At 43.1% G+C, this 26,860-nt stretch overlaps 1 long non-coding RNA gene across 1 annotated transcript; it reads left to right on the top strand.

Moving 5' to 3' along the window:
* Positions 1–7,529: 7,529 nt before the first annotated feature.
* On the top strand, positions 7,530–8,691 carry LOC113975588. Its single transcript, XR_003536858.1, has 3 exons — positions 7,530–7,776; positions 8,360–8,451; positions 8,586–8,691. It is a non-coding gene; the product is annotated as an uncharacterized LOC113975588 (long non-coding RNA).
* Positions 8,692–26,860: the final 18,169 nt, after the last annotated feature.

Raw genomic sequence — 26,860 nt, 5'->3', positions numbered from 1 at the left:
GACTTTAATTTGCCCCATATATTGTTCCCTTACAGAAACAGAAGGATGGAAGTAAAGTCATAAAAACCTCAGACTTTACAACAGCCTTTTTTTTCTTTCTTTTTCCCAGCAAAGCAAAAGAGAACTCCACTAACACAACAGAGACAAGAGAGCCTGGTATGTTTAACTTTTCCCATCAAAACCTGACCACAACCACACACCAAGAACAAATCTTTGTGTAGTATCAAACATGGCACAGGATCAGAGGCAGAGTCAGTGACCTTCCTTGTGCCTGGATGGTTTGTCTGGAGTGAGATATCACCATGGCTGAGTTGAGGGAAAGAACTAAGGGTCTTAGACACAAAGGTACTTTACTTTAAATTCCCGTTAAAACACAATTTAGGCATCTGAATTCCTGTTAAAATACAATTTAAGCATCTAAATTCCTCTTAAAACTTATTAATTTCTAAGTGCCCTCCCAGTAACAGCTCAGGCACTTGAAGCATCTGTGTTGAGCTGGTTCAGACTGCCTGTGTAAGACAAAATACGACCCATAGAGTGAGGAAAATGACTGAAAAGAAAGACTTTAATATGGGACTAGCAGAAATTCAACAAGTTCTGCAATTAGTTCCAGAGAAATCAGATGGGAAGAAGGCAGAACACAAAAGATGCAACCAGAGCTGACAATTATCAGTCACTGGGGTGGTGCTGGTGGGGATCAGAGGGCACCAAACAGGTTGCAGAGCTCCCAAATGGCAAGTTGGAGGAAAGAAAAGACAGTATATTCTAAGTGGCTGGAAAAATGAATGACAGCAAATGACTTAGAGGAGGTGAATTTATAGAGGAATTTTGTTTTGGAGAAGGGGAAAGATTTATTTGGAAAATAGTAAGAAAGAGGATAAGAAGCAAGAGAGCAAGAAATGAGGGAATAGGAGGCAATGAGGAAAAGGGAGTGAGGGGTTTGGAGGTGAATATAAGAAAGACTTCATAAACTGCTGAGGGAAAGCCTTGAATGAGCAGCACAGAAGAGCTCTCACAAAATGCTAAATCAGTTTTGCCTTAATTTGGCATCTTGCAAGAAAACACATGAGAGTTTGGGAAGGGAAATGGAGGAAGGCAGGAGACAGAAGAGTGATTTCTAACTTTATTCCAAAGATCAGAATAAAGCCCAGTGACCAGGTGAATCCTATCCACCTCTGCTCAAATGCAGTTTAAATGGGATAAAACGACTTGGACAAAATCTTACACGCCTCTTATTTAGGAAACAAAGAGTTCTACTCTGTTGTGTTTTTTGCAGGTCAGGAGCCCAGCAGCTGCTCCACCCCCTGGTGCTGGAACAACTCAAGCTTCAGAGGAAAGCTCCTCACTTCACTGTTCCATGGCCAGCCCACTACAGGCCTGGAAGGACAACACAATTTATGACAACGATGTCCCTCCCTGGAAGGCTCAGAGGAGAGCCCTTCACTCACCTTGCAACAATCCTGATATTCCTTCCATCCCAGTTTTATCTGAAAGCCCAGATGTCATCACATACGCTGCACTGAACCATTCTGCTTCTGCAGAGAGATGCCAGAGAAGGGAACAAACCACAGTAAATGAAGTTACAGAATATGCCTCCATTAATGTGCATCGATAAACACGGCCAGGACTCCTCCAGACAACTCCTTTGCAGCCTCAGTTCCAGCATCCCTCCAGGATGTTCATTTCTCTTTTGGGAAAGCTTCCTTTTATTAAGAAGGACCAATGGATGCTCTGCTGTGACACCAAAATTCAAAACACAGCCCATGTCAGTGGGTGGGTATTTGCACTGTGTGTTTGTCTCCTAAATATTGGAATAAAACAGTCAGCTTTTTTTTTCTCCTTTTTTTTTCTTTTTATTTTTCCCCCCACTATTCTGCTCCTACTATGTTTTGGTTATGGCTTGAATATCCACAAAGGGGAGAAAGGAAAGGTTTTCCTAGGATAGAAACATGTAAAATGAACCTGTGAGGTAGATGATGCTGAATCAGGTTCATTTCTCCCAAGAAAATGTCCGTGGGAGAATTTTTCTCTGAGTTTCTAAAAACACCCTTCCAAGGCTCAAGCTTTTCAATCCACTTCACTCTACCTCCTTGCAAAGTTCTTCGAGCATCATGAATGTCTAAAGCTATTATTGACCAAAATCTAGTGAATACTAATGTGTGTGTTTGTATTTTGTGGATGGGAAGAAGAGGAGGGTTGTTCTACAAAGAATTCTCACAAATAAGGTATGAGAAAATATTGAAATACAACAAATTCTCTTACATATATTTATAAAATTTTCTCTTGGTGGGATGATTGATTAGTGAAGTTATTGCATGTTGCTTTTGTCCACAATGGATCAATGGAAACAACAAATGATCAGCAGTGACTGATCAATCAAAATTTCTGTTCACAAGTATAACTGTGTCATGCTAAGTTTTCTTGCCAACACTGGCACAAAAAAAGGTGATTATGCTTCATACCTAGGTTTGTGGCAAAGAAGATAAAAATGAGATAAAGATCAAGGTGCCCTTTGAAGTTTGAAAAGAACACTCATGCTCCTCATCTGCACCAATTTTTCCGCTCTACCTTGGACACTGTGCATCTGCTCTTGCAAAATAATGCTCTTAAAACTACTTTTAGTGACATTTGCACCAGCAGCAAGCAGGGAGTCTTTAACTTGGTTAAAGGTTTGCACCCCAGTAGAAAAGGGAGGATGTGCCAGATCTCAGGCTGCACATCACACACCGGATGATTTGTTAATGGAAGAAAGTAAAGACTCTTCTGTCTTCACTCTTCATCTGGGTGTCCAGCTAAAACCAAAGCTGTTAAGCACACACACATCCACCCTGCTGTTCTGGTCAGCTGGATGGTTTATTATGCTTTTGGGGCACTTGTGATCTGCCTCCCCCTCACCTTTGAACTCAGTCACAGTATCTGTGTGGATAAAAATCCACGGTAAATTAGTTCTGTGTTAAGTTTCTGCACCAAGTTGTTAGTTCAGTTTTAGTGGGGTTTTTAAATGTATAAATTATCAGTCCAATAAATCATTGATAATCCTCACTAAAAAGTAGTAGAAAACTGTCTTCTAGAAAAATTCAGTTGCTCTTTTTTGTGTTAGTGGCTCAATCCTTATATGGACAGAGATGAATTATTTTAGGTGAAAGAGTGGGAAACTTGGAGTAAGTTGGGTATGAAAAGGTCCAGAAACAGACCTTCGATTGTATTTCTTGCTCAGATGGTAAAGGTACAATTATTTTTATAGACAAGTAGCTCTGTTTCTCTGACACAGATTCTACCCCAGTGGCCTTAAACTGAAAAACAAGGTTTGTTCAGAGCAGTCCCAGAATAACAACTGACATTTGGGACCTAGAATGAGACTGAACACTCGTGGAAGGTGTATCACACCATCAAGAGATGCAAAGCCTGGTGAGATCTTCACATTTTGTGCTTCACCTGTACAGCAAGGCTGAGCCTGGACTTAATCATGTCCCCAGAGAGCCCAGTTTGATTTGGAAGATGAGATTTTTGTAGATAAACAGGAAGTTCCTCACCACCTCACCAACATGCACAGAAAAGCAAAGCTCAGGAGCTTGCAGCAGCTTCACTTTTTTAAAGCAGACAAATTGAAAGGCTGTGCCTTTTGAAGCAGGAAAACTTAAGGTGCTGACTGAAACCTTCTGCCTCTTAAGGTGCAGATGATCCGTGCAGATAAAGCTCAGCATTGCTCAGATCTCACAACACTCTGGAAGAAGTGACAAAAGGTTATTTCCACCATCCACTGGCTTTAAACCTGGCCAGTGCATGGAAGGACTCTACTGAGACAGAGTCACTTAAGGTGCTACATCCTCATCTCAGTTGTCTTGTACACCTTCCCATAACATAATTCACATTTGCAACATCACACCCAGCACTGGGGGCAGTAAGGCTCGGCGGATGGTCTCCAGATTTCACACATTCCCCTTGCAGCATCCCACTAGAGGGGCAGGGCAGCCTTCTGACTCACTCTGTGAGCTCAAGGTGTGACTGAAAAGGGCCAGTTCTGGGTGAAACCACGCAGGGAAACCACACAATCACAACAGTGCACAACGAGACAAAGAACACAAGGAACAAACAGGCTCAGGACCCCTCCTGAGGGAGATGAGCAGCCCCCCTAAGACACGATCTGAGGTCCTCCAATTTATATGACACGATTTCCCAGGTCTTGCCTTTCCCTTGCTATTTTTGCCCCAAATATTCTGTACAGGTACAGTCACACAGGAAGCCCAAAGAGCAGAAGCAAAGCTGCACAGCTCTCAGTTACACCCACAAACCCACACAGAGGGAAAAGAGTGAAGTCTGTGGAACTGAAGGTCTGTTCATGCCAGCAAAGCACAGTTACTGCTCTTCACTGCAACCTCTTGCAAGGGAGGGACAGGTGACAGGTTCCTCCCTCTGAGCAACCCACACAGCACACGAGCCTCTGAGGAGATGAGATGAATGAGCTCTTAGACAGTAAAACACACCAACCATCCTGGTTTCACTTTGCCCAGTTATTCCCACTGCCCCAAACTGTGCTTCTTTATGAAGACATAAAAAGTTTACACCGGTGTGACGTTTATTCACTTGCCAACTCTCGTGCCCCAAATTTCTACCAGACAGGGGACTTCTGGCAAGCCACAGGCTTTTTCATACTGCTAGATCAAGCAACAGCCTGCTGAGCCTTGCTTCTCCACCCACCTCTTTTGCAATACTTTCCCCCACATCCCCACAGTAGCCTGAGCCCCATTTTAGCTCATAAGGCCCACAGGCAGCAAGAAGAGCACAGAAGGAGGTGCTGCAGCTGACAGCATGTCAGAAGTGGAACTCGAGCCTCCAGATAGATGGCATTGCCTCACATTGCTATTTTTCCTGTAGTTTTCCACCTAAGAGAGTGGTCAGGATTGCAAATTTGCAGGAATGCTCCCAAAAACAAAGGAATAGGGTGTACAGTGTTTGTCTTCCAGTGCAACTGAGCTGCTCCACCCAGGTCCTGCTGTGCCTGCATTACCTGCACCATTAAGGCAGTGGACTTGGGAAGAAAAAGGGATGGCACAGAGGGAAACATGGGATGGTTCATGATTCAGCAGCCAAGCTCCACACCAAAGCCTTGTCCCTGCACACCCTGTGCTGCCAGCTCGGATCTTCCCAACCTCTGGGCAAGTGCTAGCATTCACAGGATCTCCCTACATCCCATGTGTTCATCTGGGGACAGAAGGCACAAGCCCAGAGCTGAGCCCTGGGACCAGACCACAGCACAGGCAGCTGCAGGAAGAAGTGAACATCCATTTCCCTGAAGAGGGATGTTCCCTGTCCTGCTCTGTGCACGGAGTTCCTCATTCTGTGGGCTCCATGGCTCTGCTTCCCCACCATTTCATGTCAACAAACATCAGCCAAGGCAAATGGGAATCAGAGACAGGAACAGATACTCCAACAGTGACCAGGAAAGAGAGAGGAACAGATTTCAGGGGTAGAGAGAGGGCAGGAGAGCTGAATCCTAGAAAAGAATCCCCAGAGGACAGTGGATTTAGCTACAAAGCTTGAGGTGAAAACAACCCCATGTCCTTCAATACAGACAAAATGAAAAAAAATCTCATTTTTCCTGTGAGTTTTAAGTGGCAACTACTATTTTCCATTAAAAAAGCCTAGACTAGGCCAGGCCTGCTCACACTCTATTCCTGCTCACCTAATGAAGATACCTAAGAACCACAAAAGCCCACATTTTTATCCCTGCAGCTGAGATCACCATGACCTTTACATTCCTCACCACCACAATTACATCTCCAGACTGAACTCAAACTTCAAACTCCTATTCCCCTTTCTGCCTTCTCATACACACACATCTCATGGTGATCCACAGAGGAACAACTACTGCCACAGTTACTGTAAAATAACCAAAGCAACAGTGCTGGGAAACACTGTTAAGGGGCTGAGCTTCCAACTGTTATGAATCTTGACAGAGAAGTTCACATTATAAATAATTGTATAATTAACTACACATCCTGTATAATTGGTTTTAGTCAGGAGACATGAAGTTTGGGGCAAGGAATATCCTTGCATTAGATGTAACCAGACTTAACTGAGAGCACAGAAGTGACCATTTTGCATGGCCGAAGAGTAGAACTTCACTTTGAGCTGGCAGTGTGGCACCTGGATTTTCATCCAAGTGGCATTTATCCTCAGGTAAACTAACTCTTTTTTCAGATGAGATTTTCTAGACAAATTAGTGCTTTACTTTCTGGCTATCTCACCTCTGCACATCATTACTGAGACTCCACTCAGCAGCTCAGCCACCTCTGCTGCAGGGACACAAACCTGTCACCTGGCAGTGAATCACACCCTTTCAGCTCCAGGAAAAGTAAAGGCACTCAGGGGCAGGCATATCTAAGTTCACTACTGGTGCATGAAAAGGAACTTCAGGGTCCTGCACCTGGCAACCAACAGTAAATAACAGGCAGTCTCTCCAAGCTATGCACTGGGATTCAACACTTCCTAAAGGTCAAGCTGCCTCGGCTAATAAGGATCTCTTAAACCTGATAATAACCACCTGTTTATGCATTTCCATCTGAAATTGTGGCTAACAATACCTTCTGTCACTGACTTGCCCCTCAGTCGGGGTATTACCCAGAAGAAGGCACAGCTGGTGCCTGAGCAGCATTTCTGCCCACAGCCAGATGCCCCAGCACACATCTGCTGGCTGAGGCCTGGAACTGAGACCACATCTCCTCAGGTCTCATCACGGTTTGCTTTGTGCTCACAAAGAGCCAGCTTTTCACCTGACACAAAGAGATTCAGCACCATCAAAGTTATTTCACCCCATACTGGCCTGTAGGTGTTTGGATTTTGCAGACAGTCCATCAAACAGAGCTCAGGGTAATCCATAAAGTCGCTGTCCATGGATTTCTGGTTCCAGTCTGAGAGGCTACATTCATTTTCTCTTATGTAACCTGTTCAAAACAATGCTTGCTTCAGTAAAAGAGGTAAGATTATTGAATTTTGGGGTGCAATAAGAAACTTACCTACTTTCTAGTGTTTCTGGATTACAGGAAGGACAGTAAAGCTATTTAAGTTGTTAATACACAGAAGTCTATGTAAAATTTACATTAGGAATTTAGCCTGCATTGTCACAAATTCTACAGAGGCTAAGAACCTTTGGGAAATGCCATTTCAAATGCATTTAATAATAATAATAATATTAAAGTAAATAAATTGCAGCTCCCTTTGTCCATGATGTATTCATTGACAGGCATAGTTTTGTGGAAGAAGGCGTAGCTTCAGTAGACACTGTTTTCTCAAGAAAGCCATATTTAAAAGGTTAACTACAGTGTCAACCTCTGTCATGGCAGGAGAGCAAGGCACAAAACCTCACCTTATGTAATTTGTGGTCATAGTATCACCACCAACCCTCCAGCTGGGGACCTCACACATCCACATGGTGGTCGACTACCTTGGTCAGAGGCTGAAAACCCCCTGAGCTCCCTCCTCTCTGCAGTCTGGGAACAAACTTCACCTCAAACAGTGGCCCTACATTATATGCAAGTGATGGGAAGTAAAAAGCCTGCTTTGATTTTGGACACTGACTTGTCATGATGAAGCAAAGGTTGAGCAGAAATGGCTTCCAACACCCAACTCCTCTTCTGGTGTGGTTTCTTTTCTGTCTTTGAGGGGCTTCAGAGCTTCTAGGCCTACAAAAGAGAAGTGAAACACAAACCAGAGATAAAATAAGAGCGTTAAAGTACTTCAAATTACAGGAGCATCACCAGGAAGAAAGCTCAGAATGTAAGTGAACAAAACAAGAGCAAAAAACTCTCCCCGGGACTCCGGGGAACTTCATGTTCCTTTGCAAGAGGCCTCCAAGGGTGTAGCCCTTGCTGAAGTGCAGATTTCCACTGATATGTGCAAGGTTTCTTCAAAGAGGAATGTTAACTGGGTCAGGTGGATGGGCAAGGCTTCATTTTCTCATCTTCTGAAGGTTTGCAGCACCTGCCTGGTGACAAAGAGACATCTAGTAGCAGAATCAGCACTGTCAGCAGCACAGAAGGACCTGGAAGGTTCTTTCCCCAGCAAAAAAGTGAACAAACACAAGTCATCCCTGAAGTAGCCTTGGCAACACAATTTCTCAGCGTGTTTTGCCAAGAAAGTACTCATTTCACATGTAGGAAATGTGAATGCTAACTGCTTGGAAATCAGACAAGTCCTTCCTCTGACCAGCTGTCTTACTGCTGTTCTCTCTGCTCTTTTAAATTGCTTGACATATTTCTTGAAGCACAATGCCTGAAAAATTGAACTCAGTGCCTTCTAAGACCCTATTTCTCTGAATCAGCAAGTACAATTCTCAAATAATTGCTTAGTTTCTTTACAGGGAAGAATAAAATCTAGTGGTGCTCCGTGCTAGGTAAAAGATTGTGAATTCAGAGTTCTGGAAACACCATTATTGTTCCAGAAAACATACAGGTAATAAGGCTTCACCCTTGTATTATTAAAAAACCCTTAAGACCATAATGTCAAGGGAAACATGGATTGTGAAAATCCTCTGTAGAGCTAAAAATTAATTTTCAATTTGAAAATTAACGCATTTATTTTTCCAGGAGCTGTGGCAATCCTGGGCCTGGACACACCTGCCAGCACCTACTTCAAAGACTGTTGTGGAAAGAGGAGGTAGGAACATCCCACTCTGCTGTTTTTTAGACACACTCCAATTTCTCTGGGTGGGGGATGGCAAAGGACATAAAAAATGATGAAGTAATCTCCTGTTTTTACTTCATCTGATTACTGTGGAGGGTGAGGTGGAAAGTACCAGCCTCGTAAGACACACTGTTGCCTTTCATTTTCTGCTTGCATGGAAATTCTGGACAGATGTGTCAAAGCATCCTGCTTCTTCTGGGAACTGTTTTTACTAAAACCCCTGATAATCTGAACCTGCCTGAAAAAAACAACACCTTCAAGGTTACACTTGAAACCTATTCAACATACCAAGGGTGTACACAGAGAATAACTTTTACAGTTCCCACAGGTGGGTGAATAGGAGAGATCAACACACTCATCTGCATTCCCAAGTTACATTTCCTCTTACAAGAGATATCAAGTTCACCATCCTAATCTAAGAGTTATTCCCAGGTGGTTAAGTGATGGTAAAGTCTCACAAAAGGAGTGGGTGCTATGGAAGAAATACATCTCAAATACCAAGGAGAGCCACCAGGGGGATTTTTTCCCAGTGTTTGCCAGAATTTTACCTGTCTGTTGCTATGGGGGAATGGCCGGGATAACCACATCGGGGTGTTCAAGCCCGGAGGATGCTGTTTCTCCCAGCACAGTAGCACCGAGGACCAAAAAATCCCTCGTGCTGTGATTCCACCGCCCTCCAGGTCAGCGCTGGCCAAACCCCGACTGAGGTATTGCCATAATAACTTCGTTACTCAGGAAACGCCAAAGCTTTAAAGCCCTTTCCAGCATGGACAAGGTCAGAAAGAGTGACCAAAACCTCTGCCACCTGAAGGGAACCTCCTCCTCCGAAGGGAAGGACCGGCAGTGGGGGGCAGAGGGGAGGATGCAGGAGCGCTGCAGGGGCAGAGCGATGCCCGCCTGGCACCGCTCTCTCCCCTTCCCATGGGGTTTAGAACTCCGTGGGCTGTCGGGCAGAGGAACTGCTGCTTTGACAGGCCACTAGATGGCAAGAAACGGCAGGAATTGAGCACCGGGACCCCTCATGCTCCACCCCAGCCAAGCCTGCAGATCGCCCCTCCTAAAATCAGCGGCTGCAGCAGAGCACAGACAACACCCTTTTGCACACAAATTAAATCTACAGTCCTCAAGCTAACTTCTTTCTTTCTTTCTTTCTTTTTTTTTTTTTAGGTGATATTTCGGGAGTTCTTTGGTTTTGCTTTGTCTTCCCCCAGTGCTGAAAAAAGCCCTGGCACCTGTTTTGAGATGCCACTGAACTGTGGCGTGGTGGTGATGCATGAACAGAGCCTGTTCGTTTTGGGGAAGTGCAGGTGCTCCCCTGAGGTTCTTTGGAAGAGAGCATGACATGCTGCCACTGGTTTTCATTGATTAAGAACAAACCAAACCCCTCACACCTTAAATTACATCCTTAATTGCTCATCCTTTTGCTGCCTTTGCTGCAGTGTTCTGTGTCCTGAGCAAAAATCCCACAAAACTATTGAAATTTCAGGGCTAAACAGGTTTTACTCTGAGCAGTTTTCAGCAGTACCTGTTGAGGCACAATTTTTATTTGCATTTTAGGCCAGGACAACTCTGCTTAACCAAAGAAGACCAAACCCATTTTGCTATATTTATCCAGTTTCAGGTCCTTTCTCTAAGTTTATGCCTTTTAATTACTGTGGTGTCAGTGAGAGGTGGTGTCATACAAAAAGTTATATTCCAAACAGAAAGAGAACAAGATTCCCCTTAACAATATCTATCACCTCCTGTCTTTCTTAAGCCAGAGGAATTCCCCACAAGGATGAAAGCTGGCCCCTGTGTCCACCCCTGACTTGAACCCTGGCTGTACTTGGCCGCATAAAGTTGAGATATCAGCTGAGCACCTTTAGTTTTGGTGACTCTCCAATTGTCACAGATCCAAATCCCTCCCTGCCAACAGGCTGCCTCATCTGCAAGGCTTGCTTCTACTTGGCTGTCCCAAACTAACTGTTAAAATAATTGACTTATTTAGATTTTCTTAAAATCACGTTTCTTTTAAATTTAATTTCTCTGCATTTTGTCCTTCCAGCCAGCTTTGTCTCTGATTCTCTGACAGATAGTGTTTCAAAGCACACTCATCTTCTCTCAGAGTTTCTTTCTCCTTCAGGAAATAACTAACCCAAAGATAGAATAAAAAAAAGAAATTGTTTGCTACATGGCATGTAATCAAGAATCTTAAACCTAAACGTGTCATCTCCTTCCTATGGTATGGGATTAATCCCACTCATTGCAGACAACTGCAGTGTGGTTGTCTCTGAGCCAACACCAACGGACTTCTTTGGAATTCATGGGAGGAAAACGGATCCTATCTCGTTAGTGCACATCATCCTCAAGGGGGCATTGGCTGAATCACCACATCCTCACCACGGGCTGATTCACTCCTTGATTGTGAAGAAATCCTTCCCATCTGCAGAGCAGGGACACCTATTTTCCACCCTGTCCAAGCCTCCTTTCCAAATGCTGCAAAACACATCCACCTGGATCAATTAAAGCAGGTCTAAGACTGAGCTCTGCTCACCTGGGCTGGGTCTGGTCCCTTGGGTCCGAATCCAGGACTAAAGATCCTCAATCCATGTTAATTTGTGGGTGTCCAGCTACATGAATGGACAAAAACTGAGCAAGGAAGCAAAGTTACCCCAAACCACAGCAGAAAACACCTTCAAATATAAAGGAGTGGAAGCAACTGAAGCTACAGGATTGACTGAAGGCATAAAAAACTGCAGCCCAGACCATAGGTTTCCTCCAATCCCTGTGGCATCTGAAGAGAGATGCCAGATTTTTAGGCAAACAAGGAAAAGAAAGGTGCCTCCTTCCCATTTAGGGCGGGTAGTCATAGGGTCTGATGTTAGTTTTCATACCAGATGAAGTGGGTATAAAGGTCAGTGGTGGTGAGAGGTTGAATCCCACCAGAATTCTATTCTGCCTCACAAAAAAATTTGATTTAGCTTGTCCTGCCCATATTCTGGGATAAAAAACATCAGAGGGCTCTTGGTAAATTAACCAGAAGGAAGAAAATTAATAAAAAGAGCATTTTTATAAAGCAGAGAGCATTTGAGGGGAGCAGACACCACGCAGGCGGTGCCAGAATTAACCTCTTTCCATCATGGAAGAGTACAACTTTGTTAAAATATGTGGGGGCAGGGATGTTAAAATTCCTGGCACGATTTACTGTGAGAACAGCTCTGTTAAAATCATTGAACGATAACCATGCAAACATCATCACAGGGAGAAAGAGAAACTAAAGACTAAATCTTGAGCTTCTGCTTCTCCCTTTCTTCCTCAGCCAAAGACAGGACTGCTGGAAGAACCATCAGAGGGAGATGACCAAGAAGGCAGGAGAACACCAGCTCAGCATAAATTGTCTTCCATGAACTACAGAAATGGAGCAGGGGAGTGAAGGGAGAAAGGGGATTTACTCAAGCAGTCAGTGCAAGCCCAGGGAGAGCAGCCAACCCTGTGCTTGACCCGGGATCAGCAGCAGAGCTGAGGAGGAATACAGTGTGAGAATTCCTTCCCTGCATTTACTGGCGTGATCCCTGTAAAATGCCTTACCCAAAGGAACTGGCCTGGTAAGAACAGCTTTTCTAGAGCCAGAAAACACAGTTATTGCACTTAAATGTCACTTGTGTCCCAAAGAACAGAAAACAAATGTGACCTATTACAGGCCCCCAGAGAAATGTCATTTGCCCAAATCTGGGGAAGGGAGACGGTTCAATCAATCCTGAAATTTTTAACAAGATGTCTAAAATTAATCTCAGTAGAATTCTCACTTTTTTTTTTCTAAATAAATATTCCTTTGGTCCTTGCTGTTTCTCCATAAAAAGGGATATATCACCAGCAGGTACCTTTGCTTCCTAGTTGCACAGGGTTAGATTATCTTTCAGTTTTAATCACTTTTGCTTTGTGTTGACATTCTGTACTAGATATTCTCTCCAGTAGATCAGTCTGTTACTTAAATACAGATAGACTTGTTTAAAAATTTTTTGTTTTATCATAGGGAGCGTTTTGAGACAGCTCCTGTTTTTGAATACCCACCGGTACTCCCACCATCCCTTCAACACCCCTACAACAGCAACACTTCCATTAGAGCAGCTCTCTGCTGGAGAAAATTGCACCTTCTGGGAGTACACAGTGACCTTTGGGTATTTTTCTTTCTCTTGTAGAGCTTCAGTCACCAGGGAGGGCAACTGAGACACCCACATCCCTGAAGAAAAAGGGTCAGAAACATTCATGACTCCTGCAATCAGCCAAGCTAAAAATAACCATCCCCTGTCCACACATGGCAAGACTTGTGCCTGCTGGCTGTGAGAAAGCAAAGTGTTGTATGGGGCCACCTCAGGCAGTGTGTCCCTGAGGTTAAGGACAGGTGAAGCTCACAGGAAGCCTCCAGAGCTCTCATTAGGTTACCTGACCCAGCACACAGCTCTGGTGCAACTTTTGATTTCCTCCAAACTCACTAAGGGGTCACGAAAGCCGTGGGATTAAGAAGCTGCCTACGCTGACATGATGGAGAGCGTTGGAGCAGGTCAATGTGGACGGGAGAAAAGGGCCCCTGGAAGGTCTTCCAAGGAAAACAGATCTGAGTGACAAAGCTGTGATTCTCCTCTTCCATGTGGTGATGCACTGGGGCCCTCCCCAGACTGGAAAGTCCACGATAAGGAGAAATAAACAACTTTAGTTCTCTCTGAGGCAGCCCAGAGCTCTCAAAGTTTCTTTGGAACAAGGAGCAGGCACAACACAGCTCTTCAGATGCCAAATAAAGGGTTTAATGTCCTTCCTTAAAAAAAAAAAATATATTTTTCTACTACCACCTCATCTTTGTTTTCCCTGAATTTATTGCAAATGTAATTTAGTTCCCGGCAGGAAGGTTCTATTTGTAGAGGATGAAGGACCATATTCCGGGTTTGGCACACACCCTGCAATTTTCATGGACAAGTAGGTGTCTGTGTCACTTCATAATTTCCTTGCTATGCCTAAACCACAGCCTTGGGCTCTGTCAACAGCCACAGAAAGAGAAGGAGGGTGCAGAAGGACAACTGGCCCTAGCAAGGCTGGAAGGATTCAAGCTGAGCACAGCCACGTGCCACCCCCTGGGATTCAATGCCAATGGTTTGGAGCTCCAACCACTTTGGGGAAAAAATAAACCAGTTTGAAAAATCCTCAGGAGTATCAGGCGTATGAAAACAGCTTTTTTAATCTAAAGAAACACTAAAGGCTTTTGGCAGCTCTGGTTGGATGTTTACACTGCTGTTCAGGTAAGTGGTGTGTACCTGTAAAGTTCAGTGTAGTTGTCTTTAATTATCCCTCAATTTTTTTCACACAGGAAAGCTTTACAGAGTTTGTCTCCTGATAAGTTCCCCTAAAATGTTGATGGAAATGTTCAGAAAATAAAAATAATCCAATAAAAATACTTTTTTTTTCAGATAGGTTGCTTTGATTTAACAAAGAATAAAAAAGCTTTTCGGCAAGACTGTAAAATTTCATTTCCTCTATGTCTGGATAGGTGGTTAATTATTTCACTTAAAAATGCTGTTTTAACTCATGTGTGACTTACTGGAAATCAGCCTGTTACCATATCAGCTGCTACTTCAGGAGTGGTTGTCTTGGCTAAGAAAGCAAAGGATAGGTTAAATAGGGCAAAGAAATCTAAAATCCTTATGTTGGCATCACTGTAAAATCGTTGTCTGACTCCCTGACGATTTATGTTCCCTAAAGAAAAAGAAGACAAAAGGTAGGAAGCCCTTCCAACCTGATTGTTACTCGTTTCCTGAGCCCTCATCTTCTGAGCCCCTGCCAAGGAATAACACCCCCAACCCCAGGCACCCCTGGAGCTGCTGAGGACTCTGCAGACCCCACCTGTGCCCCCCTCTTCCTCAGGAGGGAGGAGGAGGTGGAGACAGGAAGCTCTGGGCCTCTGAAGTACTGGCACAGAACACTGCACAGGGGGAAAAAAACCCAAATCACTGAAAACCACACCCTGAACATCCAAAATGAATGAGTTCTGTCCAGTCAGCAAAAGAGGGAAAAATGTAGTTTGGGGCTGTGCTCATTTCCAGCACCCAAGGAGGCCAAGGTGAGGTTACATGAATAAGCTTTTCATTCTGTAACTACTTAACTTCCCTTTACATAAGGAGCTAATGCTGTTTTTCATATCATTCATCCTGTTATCTGGGCAAACATCTCTCTGAGGATCTCCTTTCCTCTTTTGAATTTCAAGGGCAGATGGTGCTGCCCCTGGTCATGTCTCTTCCATTCTCCAATTAGCTTCAAACAGTCAGTGGAGAAGAGGAATTCACACACCCTTTTCCTGTGCAATACTTACTGCCCATTCCACAGTGCCTATTCCCATCAGGATCACCAATAAATGAGGAAAATCCCTTTACAAGAAACACTGTCTTTCCCTCTACCCTCCATGAACTACATTGTGAGAGCCCCCTGAGGGCAGCAGACTTCCTCCCTCAGCTCCCAAAACCTTATTTTGGGCCTCACTGAGTATTTTGTGTCGTCACCAGGCAAAATCTGGTCCAAGCAAATCCAGGAAACTCAGTAAGTTGCAGCCAAAAGTAAATGCAGTTACTTGCTACCTAACACCCAGGTTTGGACAATCTGAGCACAGCTTTCAGAAAGTCCCCCCTTCCCAGGTAACCCAAATATCAACACACTTTTGAGAATGCAAGGGGATTTTTGCCTTTAAAACACTCACTGCTTTAAATGAGGTATTGAAAAGGGGATCTCCTTCCCGATTTCACTCAAATTCAGATTAGGTCAGCCAGGAAATGCAACTGATAAAATGCATTATTTTCAGCCAGAAAATGATGACAGCTGGCAAACCAGAAGCTGGGAAGAACCAGCAAGGGTCTTGGAAAATATGGTAAATAGAACTGAAGAATTTCACCTGAACTCTGCTATTTCATCAAAGAAAAGGACATAAAGGCTTAAGGACATAAAGGACAACTCAGAAAGTGTTCATACATAAGTTTCATCTGGTTTTAGTGAAGAGCATTGCAGCTCAATTCTCACACAGTTTTTTGGTCATCTTTCCTAGACACTGACATCTGGAAGATTAGATGACTTTCAATACCAGAAATATCTCAGGTGAACATATTTCTAACTAATAGGCAAGAAAGTTCTTCTCCTGGGCATCTGATTGAAACAAGGAATTACAGAATCCTAGAATGGTTTGGCTTGGAAGGGACCTCAAAGCTCATCCAGTCCCACCCCTGCCATGGGCAGGGACACCTTCCACTAGCCCAGGTTGCTCAGAGCCCCAAACAACCTGGCCTTGGACACTTCCAGGGATGGGACATCTTCACATTTAAGTGCAGGAAGAGCTTTTGCTCCACCTCAGCAGAAACACCTGCATTTTTTTATTCCATGCAAGATTCTTAAAAATTTCCACACTTTGTCAAAAGACAGTGTAAAAAAGGCTGTAAGTTTTCTGTGCTGCTTGGGGCCTCCAACTTACTTGGGTGTTCAATTTTAGTTTCAACAGAAGCCAAGAATATATATACAAACCCAAAGTTTAAAGAGAATTCACTTACCTTCATGGTATGTTTGATTTTCAACCCCCAGGTAGAAGACCAACTATTAAAATGTTTGCTGCAAGCTGCTCCAGGTTGTGTTATTTATTTGCTTATAAGAGCTTAAATCTTCAGTAGGAGATCCTCCAAGACTGTAGCTAACAGCCAAAGTCTTATAAAACTATTTATATTGGGCAAATTCATGAATACAGTTGTGTAGGGTCAGCTTCACAAGAAACAAGTTTATATGTTGTTTAAATAAATACTTGATGGCAGTGCACAGTAATGGGAAAAGGGTTAGAGACAGGTACCCCCCTGTACCTAACCTGGCAAAACACTGGGATTCATGGATCTGTCCCCTCCTTGGGACCTACTTAAAAGCAGACTTTCTCTGGAGTTTCCTGTAATCCATCAATTTGACAATCCTTCCTGGAATGTTCATCTAATAATAGCAGCCCCGTATTTATGGAGGCTGTCATTTTTACTGGGGCAGAACTGAATGTAACTGCCCAAATCAGATATGGATGCTCTTGGGGAATATGTAGATGTAGGATAACTTCCTAGACAGGAAATAGTGGAACAATATAGTTCAGATGGAAGGGACCTGCAACAACCATCCAGTCCCACTGCCTGAGCAACTCTAGCTCAGCTTTGGCCTTCCATGTCTTCTCCCTGTAGTGCAAACTACAGCTCTGTGAACTTCCTGGGAAGCCTGACCTTGTTTCCAGGGATTGTACCATTTGTTTTTCCTCTCGAGCTCCATAAGGAGCTCCCTGTTCAACCAAGCTGGTCTCCTGCTTGACTTACAACACAGAGGATTTGCCTCCTCCTCCTGTGCCTCTAAAAGGCAGTTCTCAAACACTGACCAGCACTTGTGGCCTCCTAAGCCCTCAAAAGCAAATTCCCAGGGGACTAACTAAATATCATCCAGAATAGCTTAAAGTTTGCTCTCCTGAAGTCCAGGGTAGCAACTCTGGTGTCCTTTTTTTTCCTCATTACAGTGACAATTTTAAACACAACCATTCTGTACTCACTCCGGCCAAGGCAGCCACCTACCACCACATTCCCCACGAGTCCTTCTCTGCCCACAAGTAACAAGTCTAGGATGGCATCTTTCCTACTCACAGAGTACTTGTGACAAGAAATTATCTTCACAAACTACTGGAATGCCCCTGAGTTGCTTGTCACACCAGTGTGGTGTTCCCAGCTGATGCCTGGGAAGTTGAAATCTTCCATATGATCCAGATATGTTCTGTTTGCTGACAGAACAACTCACGGGTGCCATCATTCTGCCCGGGCTGCCCATGGTAGACACCCACTACAACATCTGCTTTGTTTTCCATCCCACTATTCCTCACCCAGAGGCTCTCAAAGGACAGGATTTTTAACTGTACAGCCTCTCCCTTACACACAGTGCAACTCCTCCACCTCACCTGCCCTGCCTGTCCTTCCCGCCCTTTATCCCAGGACTCAAATCATGGGACTCATCCCACCACATCTCCCTAACAGTGGTGACATCACAGGATTGGGAACAGCCCAGTGCTCCAAGCTCACCTTGCTTGTTTCTCATAACACACAAATTGCTGTGAAAGCATTTCAGATGAATAAAATAAGTGTTTTGGTGAACGGGAGCACAAAAAACCTAAGGACAGATGTTTTAATCTCTTCCTACAGGCTGGAAGGGTAGCACTCAAACCTCACAGTGTGATCCTGACTAATATTGTGCTTTGTATGCATAAAACACACCATATTTTATACCAATGAGTGTGCTTATCAGATTCATAATCCCTGGAAAGAGGGTTTGCCATTGGTTTTTAATATACACTCACCGTTCACAGGCATCCCAGGACATACCCAAACTGACATAAATTAACAGAGTACACACAGAGCTGCTGCTGCTCCAGGACTTCTCAGCATAGTGGTCTTTATATCAGCAAAATCAGATGTGATGCCACACCAGATCTCTGAAAATATTTCCATTATCTTCCCAAAAATTTGATTGTTTTTCTATAATTAATTATTTCCCAGAATGAACCTCAATGAGTACTGGCACAAAACACTTCCTTCTCACCTTCACAGCTTTTCAGTTGTTCTCAGTTCAATAAGAAAGTGACAAAACAGATCCATATCAGCCAAAAAAAAAAGAATTAAAAACCCCCAAACTCGAAAAAATAACAAGGAAAGTTTCAGTTTAGTACATTTAATCAGAGCTTCTCAGGCCTAGAAGTGAAATACTTTAAGATAAAGTGGAAAGAATAAGTGGTGCCGTGTTTCTTTCTCTGATGTGGACTGAGTCACTCAGATAAAAGTCTGCACTAGTTTCCTTTATAATCATGTTTTCATCATATCTATAGTAACAGATTCTGGAAAAAAAAATGGGGCTCCTTCACACTTTTTGGCTTTTTATTGTTAAAATAAATTGTAAAAATCTTTTGATGTTTTAAATATTTAATACTGTAAAAATATTTTTGACCCAACTTTTTTTTTTTTAACTAAGTCCTCATCTAAAGGGTTGATGGTACACACTGGACTAACCACACACCCTCACAGCACGAGGCTGAAAATAAATGGCATAAGGTCTTCCTTTGACCCATGTCCCTGCACTCTTCTTCAGCCCACAGCAAATCTTTCAATTATAACCACACCAGCATGAAACCTGCTGATAAAGATCTGCAGGTATCTCAGCAGTACTGCCACAATGTGGTTATTCTTACTGAACTATGTGACCTTTGGCCATGACAGGTTATGAAAGTGATGGCAAGTAAGCACCCAAAAGGGCCAACAAAATATGAAGTGGAAAAAATAAAATAAAAAGAGCATGTGGGGACTGAGAAAAGTTAAAGCTCAAGAACAGAGAAGATGCAAGATAGGAAAGATGGAGAAAACCTGTCTGTGACCATGAATGTCACCATGGATGTTCCCATCCCACCCAAACTAACAGCCTGCTCTGGCTTCTCACTTCCCTTCCCCTCCTGATCACTTCTTGAGAGCTAAAAGTCACATTTTGATCCTCCCTGGCAATTTTCAGTCACCGGGTTCAAGCAGTGAAGGCTAAAAACCACAAAAATAACTCCCCAAACAACCCACCCCCACACGTCCATCTCTCACCCTCCCTTCCTCAGCGCTCTGCTCGGAGGAAATTAGTGGTAGCCACCAGAAACCTTTAGAAAAAACAAAGGATGGGAGTTTTCCTGCCAGACAGAGGGTTCAGCCTTCCCCCTCCCTCTCTGGAGTGGTCATTGTATGAACAGCATTGCTCACAGGCAAACCTGTGGGTTGCACCTCTTCCTGCACCACTGTTTGCGAAGGGAAGAAGAAGTGCTGTGAAGAAAGTAGCCTAAGCTTTCTCAGGATATGGAAAAGCCAAGGGGTTGCTGGAAGCTCACCCTCAGGAGACTATGAAGGACAAAGAAAAATAGGGGATTCAGAGAAAAATTTTAAGTCTTACCCCTGTGGGACAAAACCAATTTTTCTTCCAAGTTAGGTCAGAAAAGTGTCATCTTTAGTAGTTTTCTGCACTACACTGCTCCATCACATACAGCACAAATAAGTTGAGGGAAAAAAGAGCCAGATCTCCACATTAATACCCAAAGATTTTTTTTCCAGCCTAAACTCACTGGGTTTACACACTTGGGTGATGTTATGTCTCTCTCTCTCAGTACTGTACTTTCTATGTTCATATCTTTTCCTCCCAGAAGAATCAGTGGACTGAGGGTTTCTCTGTTGCCTGCAAGTAAAAGATGAAGATCTCTGGTGTGTAGCAAAATCAGGCATTTTCCTCCTGGAAGACAAGGCATCCCAGACAACCTGGACTCAATGCACTCATTAAAACAAGGACCTGCCTACAGAGGACACCACGAGGTGGCAACATGATACACACAGGCCCCTTATTTCTGTCTGTCACCCCAATTTTCTCTTTCTACAGTGTGAAGGCTCCTCATTTAAGTGCTAATCAAAACCTACTTTTTAAAATTCAAATTCATTCTGTTTATCTTGTCAAGGGAAAAAGCCTATTCAGGGTAACCTCAAAGCTGGTGTCACATCATAGAAATCACCAAATGGCACAGAAAGTACTAGTTGTATGTATATTCATCTTAAAACAGAGGATAAGACTACATGTGCCCCAAGAAGAAACCTGGAATACTCTACAAGAAAAGATTTTTCAAGAATAAAAAACATCTCTCTGTATTCCCAAATATTTCTACGTGATCCTATTATCTAGAACTGAAGACATATCTACACTGAAGTCATATAAACAGAAATTATCTTCTAAACATGATAATTTGTGTGGTGTTTTTTAGCACAGAAGTAAAGCATTAGGAAAACAACCTGGAAACAGCTGAGTTCATACAGGCAGCAAAAATCTGCAGAAGTCCTGGATCAGGTTTCTGTAAGCACAGACTTTCCAGAGAGAGCTCCACCATCATCTGCCTCTCAGTGCTCTGAAGACAAGGATGCAGAGTAAGAAAGGAGATGCATAAAAATATTCAACCCCTCTCTGGAATCTCAGCACAGCTTATTCAGTTTGTTGTACATCCTAATCACTGCTCTCTTTTTTCCTCTGCTGTGTATTAGAGCTACTAGAGCAGCAAATCAGAGTAAGAAGATCTAGAATTTTACGTTATTTGGGGTTGTTCACAAGCTATCTATTCCTCAACATAAACCACTTCATAGCAATTTACAAAGGCAAAATAAAACATTGTGGAACACTTTAAGTGAAAGTTAAAACCCTGATATGCTTCTTTTGCAAAATATTTATTAATTCCACTGAAGGGACCTCCCACCATTTCAGTGGGAAAGGAAAACAAAGCCATTTTTATATAAATGTTTATAGTTACCCTATTTTTGGAAGCAAAAATTCTGAGTAAAGATGGTCAAGTAGTATTTTCTTTTTTTGCCTCCACATTATTTACAGTGTGATGTACAGATAAAAACCTCTTCATTTCAAAAATAGAATGCACCACATATGTGTATGGCAGCAGATAAGAATGCTCTGTAAACATCTAAATCATCCCATATCTGAACTAAGACAGGCAGTGTTTTGGGACAGGGTTGCACCAACAGACCCATTTCTAAATGCCCATTCAGGGGAATTTTCTCTCAGAAACAGCTCCAAACTGATTGTTTTCTCAAAAGGATACAAATGCTTGTAATTCTGAAATTCTCTCCCAAATATCTCAGAAGGAAAGGCTGACAAATTTGGACCAATGCAACCAGTTACACACACAAAACACTAATTATATGAAATATTAAACTTAGTCTTCTTGCACTATCCCAAGAGCAGAGTTAAACCACTGAGCAGAGGATTTGCAGACAGTGTTGAATAATTTATATTTTCCACATAACACAAATTAGGCTGATAGAAAATAAGTTCATGCCTATTGTTTTCTACTTAGCCTCTCAAATTTTCAAACTTTAAAAAGGTCACAACAAACAGAAGAAACAATTGAGCGGTTTCCAGGACAGAAGAAACAATTGTGTAGTTTCTGGGAATATCTTCCCTCTTGTATTAAAATACCAACCTTCCAACTAACAAAGAAAAGCTTGAGGAAGGAATACCTTGCAGCAAAACCTCTCTTTAAACACAAGGGGTAAATGTCCTGAGGATTGCTCTGGAAACCAGAAATCTCTTCCAGGTGGTTCAGTTCGCTGCTTAAAACACCATTTGGGATTTCCACATCCCATCTTTCCCAATGGCTCTGTCTTCCCTGTTTTTAGCATAACGATTTTTCAGGGTGCTCATGCTGCTTTCTAGGGTTAATTTTACCCCTAGGTTATTTAAGTTATTATTTATGTATTTATATTATTATTATTTACGTTATATTATCATTTATGTTGGCCTGATTAACACGCAAAGCTGTGTCAGAAGGAAGAGGGAAAAATCTCTGAGACACAGCTCCTACTTCTGTGGGAATGAAGAGACTTTTCCCATAGATGGGAGTGCTGCTTTTGTGCCAAAAAATAAAAGCATATTAAGCTCTTGACGCAACATTTATCCCACAGCAGAGAGTTTTCTCTTTCCCAAATTTAACATGAGAATAATGTTACTCACCCAAATCTGGTCCGCAGAGCACAAATAGAGTCTGAAGACTCAGAGTCTCACGTGACCCTGAGCAGTCCCAAAAAGCATTTAGTAGGATACAGAACTGGGATGTGATGGTGAAAACCTCAGCTTGGATAGTTGGAAAAGGCCGGGCTGAGGAACTCCTATAGCCTGATGCTGTGGTCAGGAATGGGGCTTCCACCACCTCTGCTCCCTCACTGATTTATAGGGGACAGGTCCACACCAGAGGGACCCCTCCTCAATGTTTCTCATCCTTGGGAGAGCACCAAACACCTCCTTGATACTGGGATTTTTACTCTTCCAAGGGAAACTCACCTTTTGCTCAGGAGGCAGCCAACCTGCTCAAGAAACCAAATTTTTCCCAATTCCAATTTTTCAGTTTCTCAAGAACTGGAGTCCTGCCAGGCAGCCAAACTAAAGTGTGGCTGGGCAGTGTGGGCAGAGTAACAATTGCTCTTTCCAGTGAAGCAAATGGGAAAAAAGATCTCAGTTCATAATTAGTAGTTACAATAAGATTCAGTCTCTCCAGAGCCCAAATCAGTTCAGAAGGTAGGATTGTCTGCTGAAAGACTTCACTGAGCTTGGAGTGATGATGACATTGGGAGAGAGGGAGGACCCAGGTCAACAGCACTCCTACCAGTGATAACACTGAAACAAACTCCCTAGAAATCCTAAAACTGAAATATTGATCCCAGTAAACACTACACAGCTCAGTATAAAAAAAATGAAATAAACTGAATAGTTCATCTGAGATCCTACAGTCACTCCAGATCAAACAGGATGATTTCACCTCAATCATGCAGCCCAGCAAGGGAGGCAAACACACATCAGGGGGCTCCACATGAGCTCCAAGTGTGTGCCCAGGATCTGGGCTCTGGGGAGCTCCTGCAGACAGACACTCACCCCCATTTGTCCTGGGTCTGTCTACTGGTGTCCAGGTCATTTGCCTTCTGGTTTGGAAATAAGGATGAGCTTTCACAGCAGCTGCTTTCACTGTGTGGTCACTGGGACCCAGGGAGATGAAAACACCTCCTCATGATGGAGTGACCACTGTGAACTCCTAAGTACTAGAAAGGGAAAGGGAGAAGTCAGATGGAGAGTGTGTCCAAATAACCCAAAAATAACACTCTTCAGGTAAAGTCCTTTACAAAGAACAAGAGTGACCAGGAAGGGACTTGTCCAGGACCGAGGGGAACAATAAATCATGGAAGACTGAACAGGCTGACATAATCAGAACAAAAGAAGTTGAAATCAGGAACACTTTAAGAGTGGGTGAAATGAAATATAAATCATTCACAGTGTGTTTCCTTACCAAAATATATTAACAAACCTTTACCAGAACAGATCATCTGTCTGATTCATGCTCCAGCAGCCAAAAACCAATCTGCTTAAACTCTGTTTTAAATAAGGGGTGGGAAACACCCACCTTTCTTTTGTCAGCCACTACACTCAGCCACATTGTTTTCCAGAAGTGATTTACTAGACTGGAGTTAGTAAGAAAATCCATCTCCTCTGTTTCCTTAAGGAAACCCAGATTAGTAAGGCTGGGGCTGCAATCCTATTCTTTACTGCCCAGTTCTGTCAGTCCAGGTGGCCACACTTCCCTCTTGCAGGCAGAGTGACTCAAAGCACTGAGCTCAAGTTATTCCCATCTCCCAGGATGCTCACTGGACATGGTCTCAGAAAACCACATTTAAGTGCTTTCAATTTGAAGCTGAAAGACTTTTAAGCCTTCCTGGCTGATAAATACTACTCATCAACGTGGAAATTCTTGTTCAGTGCTGATTCCGCCACAAAAGTCAACCCACCTTAAGGAAAAAAAAATCCAGACAAAATCCCACCTTGCATCCTCTTAGCTCCTAAAATTATCCTGCACCTCCTTCCTTGACATCTTGTTATGTAGCAGACTTTGAGAACAGCTGCCATCATGCTCTCAAAGCAAACAACATCACAGTCAGCAGAGCAGCAGCAGGGAAGGGGTTTTCATCTCCCTGGGTCCCAGTGACCACACAGTGAAAGCAGCTCCTGTGAAAGTTCATCACTATTTCCAAACTAGAAGGCAGCCCCTCAAGGTAAAAAGCAAATAACCTGGAAATGTGTTGTGCACAGGTAAAACTCATGGGCTGGGGAAGGGCAAGGGGAGCATAAAGGGAAAAACAAACACAAGCACGAATTCACCACTTCAGAGGCAGCTGGAGCAGCTGCCCCGACCTCAGCTTGGCAGGGAACGAGAAAACACTGAGGGCAAAAAGAAGAAATCCTCACAGTGCCAGCAGAAGTGATTTTTGTTTGTTTTTTTTTCCAAACTCCATCTTTCCTAGGAACCCAGTGGGGGTTTGAAGACCTTCTCTTTGCATGGAAGTTGTTATCTCTCACAGACATTTCACCTTCCTGTCCCACATGTCAGCACAATGCAAGACTAAAAGTGATGGACATCCTTGAGCGTGCCAGGGACAAAGGCACACAAAGAGAGGAGACAGCTGGGGGAACTAAACAATGACTTGAAAACTAAAGCAAACCTTCTGACAGGTTCTGAGCACCAGGCTGTCAGCCAAAAAAAGCAGCCTTGAGGTTTCCCTGAGGAAATATGCTGTTCTGCAGATGTGAAGGGTGGTCAACCTACTTTTCACTTGACCCCAGCTCTGCCAGGAGCTCCTGGGCCAGGCCAGCAGCCCTTCTGCTCTTTGGGCAAGGTAAAAGTTGCTCTTCTGCCTGGGATTTGCGCATGGAAAAGTGACCTGGCTGATCTCAGAATGCCAAATTCTTAGACTCACAGAATAGTCTGGGTTGGAAAGGAGCTTTAAAAGCCGTTTAAGCCCCCCTGCAGTCAGCAGGGACATCAACTAGACCAGGGATGGGCATCCACCACCTCTTGGGGCAACCTTCTACCACTCTCATTGAAAATACTTTTTCCTTATATATATAAAATCTAAATTGATCCTCTTGTAGTTTAAAACCATTCCCCTTGTTCTATTGTGACAAATTCCCAGGAGAAGACACTACAAGTCCCTGTCACTCACAGTGAGGGATGGCCAGCATCCAGCAGGAAGTTTTCCAGAAGTCACCAGTAGCAATCATTTGTTTCCCTAAAAAAAAAAAAAAAAAAAAGAAGTCAAGAGAGGGAGTTTATGTTGCAATTTCAAAAACCTCTGCAAATTACTGTATATTCTATTCTACCAAGTGGTAGAGCTCAGACAAGCAATCAAATGTTGCCTTTCATGGGTAGTGCAAGATCTGGGACACAATCCCAAGACACTCAGCTCCCCCAGGAAGATAACACAGTCTTTTAACTACAGCCAAGTTCCTCACTCTCACATCTCTTAAGAAGAAAAGTGCAAGTTGATGCCATGAGAAACACAAATTGTGGTTTCCCAATTCATCTCAAAAGTCCATATGTCTTAAAGGACACACTGGGTCACTGTGGCCTTTCCCAAAGGAATTATTCATGCACTCAGAGTTCATTTGTGATGCTTCTCTCATGGACTTATAAAAGCTCATAGTGTGCTGCAAACAAAAGAAATCATGAGGGCTGCTGTTCAAAGGTGCTTTATTTGGCTTCTTTTCAGCAAGGGAAATATAGAAAACAAGACAATATATCAGCAGAGCATGAAACTTCAGATAAAGAGTAATGAAGCAAGGAACATGACGCCAACAATACTTGTAAAAATATGAAATGCACTGGTTTGATTTACTGAAGTTATTTCCAAATCTGAAACAAACCTCAGGTGCTTCTGTAAATTTTCCTCACAAGTTTTGTTCAATTTTTTTTTTAAAGACGAAAAAAAATATCCCAAAACACCCTTAAAAAAAGCCCCAAAGTCCCACTTCTTGCACAGAAAGGAAGCAAAATACAGACCAAGACTACAAAAAAACCCAAAGTGCAATGAAGCATTTCTGGAATCCCAAACAAGTAGGTTAAAAAAAAAAAAAAAAAAGGCCAGTTGATGTATTGGCTGGAAAAGATTTATTTTTTTATTAGAAAAAGTAAATTATATAAATAAATAATCGACATTGCATTTACAATAATAGGGCAAATGTCATCCCTCACATCCTTAGTAATACTCTGAGACACACACACACAAAGTTTTGCCACTGCTCTGGAAACAACAGAACACTGGTTCTGACACTGAGTCCTAAGTCTTGCATCTCCCTAAATCCTCTCTGTAGGTGTTTCAGATTGACAGTCTGTACTCTTGGTAAACACACGACATAAAAAGCACAAGACAAAAGGCACTTAGGAAGTACAACACACTCGGTGAGATGGAGTATTTCAGGTGCACAAATAAATGCTGATCAAACCCAAAAGATGGTACTGGTAGTGATCCCAATACAGTGACATTCAGACAGAAGGAAAACCTTAAACATTTAACTCCTCAGTTGAACAAAACATCACCAGAGGACCCCCTAAAGTGCTCCCATCTATCCTGTCAGTAAAATGGGCCACTAAATGCACACCCCGAGGTAGGCTTGGTTTTGGCAACCCTCACCCTGTGAAGGTGCTCAGGGGCTGTCAGGGTTTAACTAAGCCCCACAGAGCTGCTTTCACAGCCCCCTGGGAGGGCTGGGAGAATCAGCAGAG

This window comes from Neopelma chrysocephalum, unplaced genomic scaffold, assembly GCF_003984885.1.
Source record: "Neopelma chrysocephalum unplaced genomic scaffold, ASM398488v2 Primary Assembly neopelma1_141, whole genome shotgun sequence".
Lineage (NCBI taxonomy): Eukaryota > Metazoa > Chordata > Aves > Passeriformes > Pipridae > Neopelma > Neopelma chrysocephalum.
The sequence above is the reverse complement of the archived record's forward strand: the minus strand, read 5'-3'. Positions and strand labels throughout refer to the sequence as shown.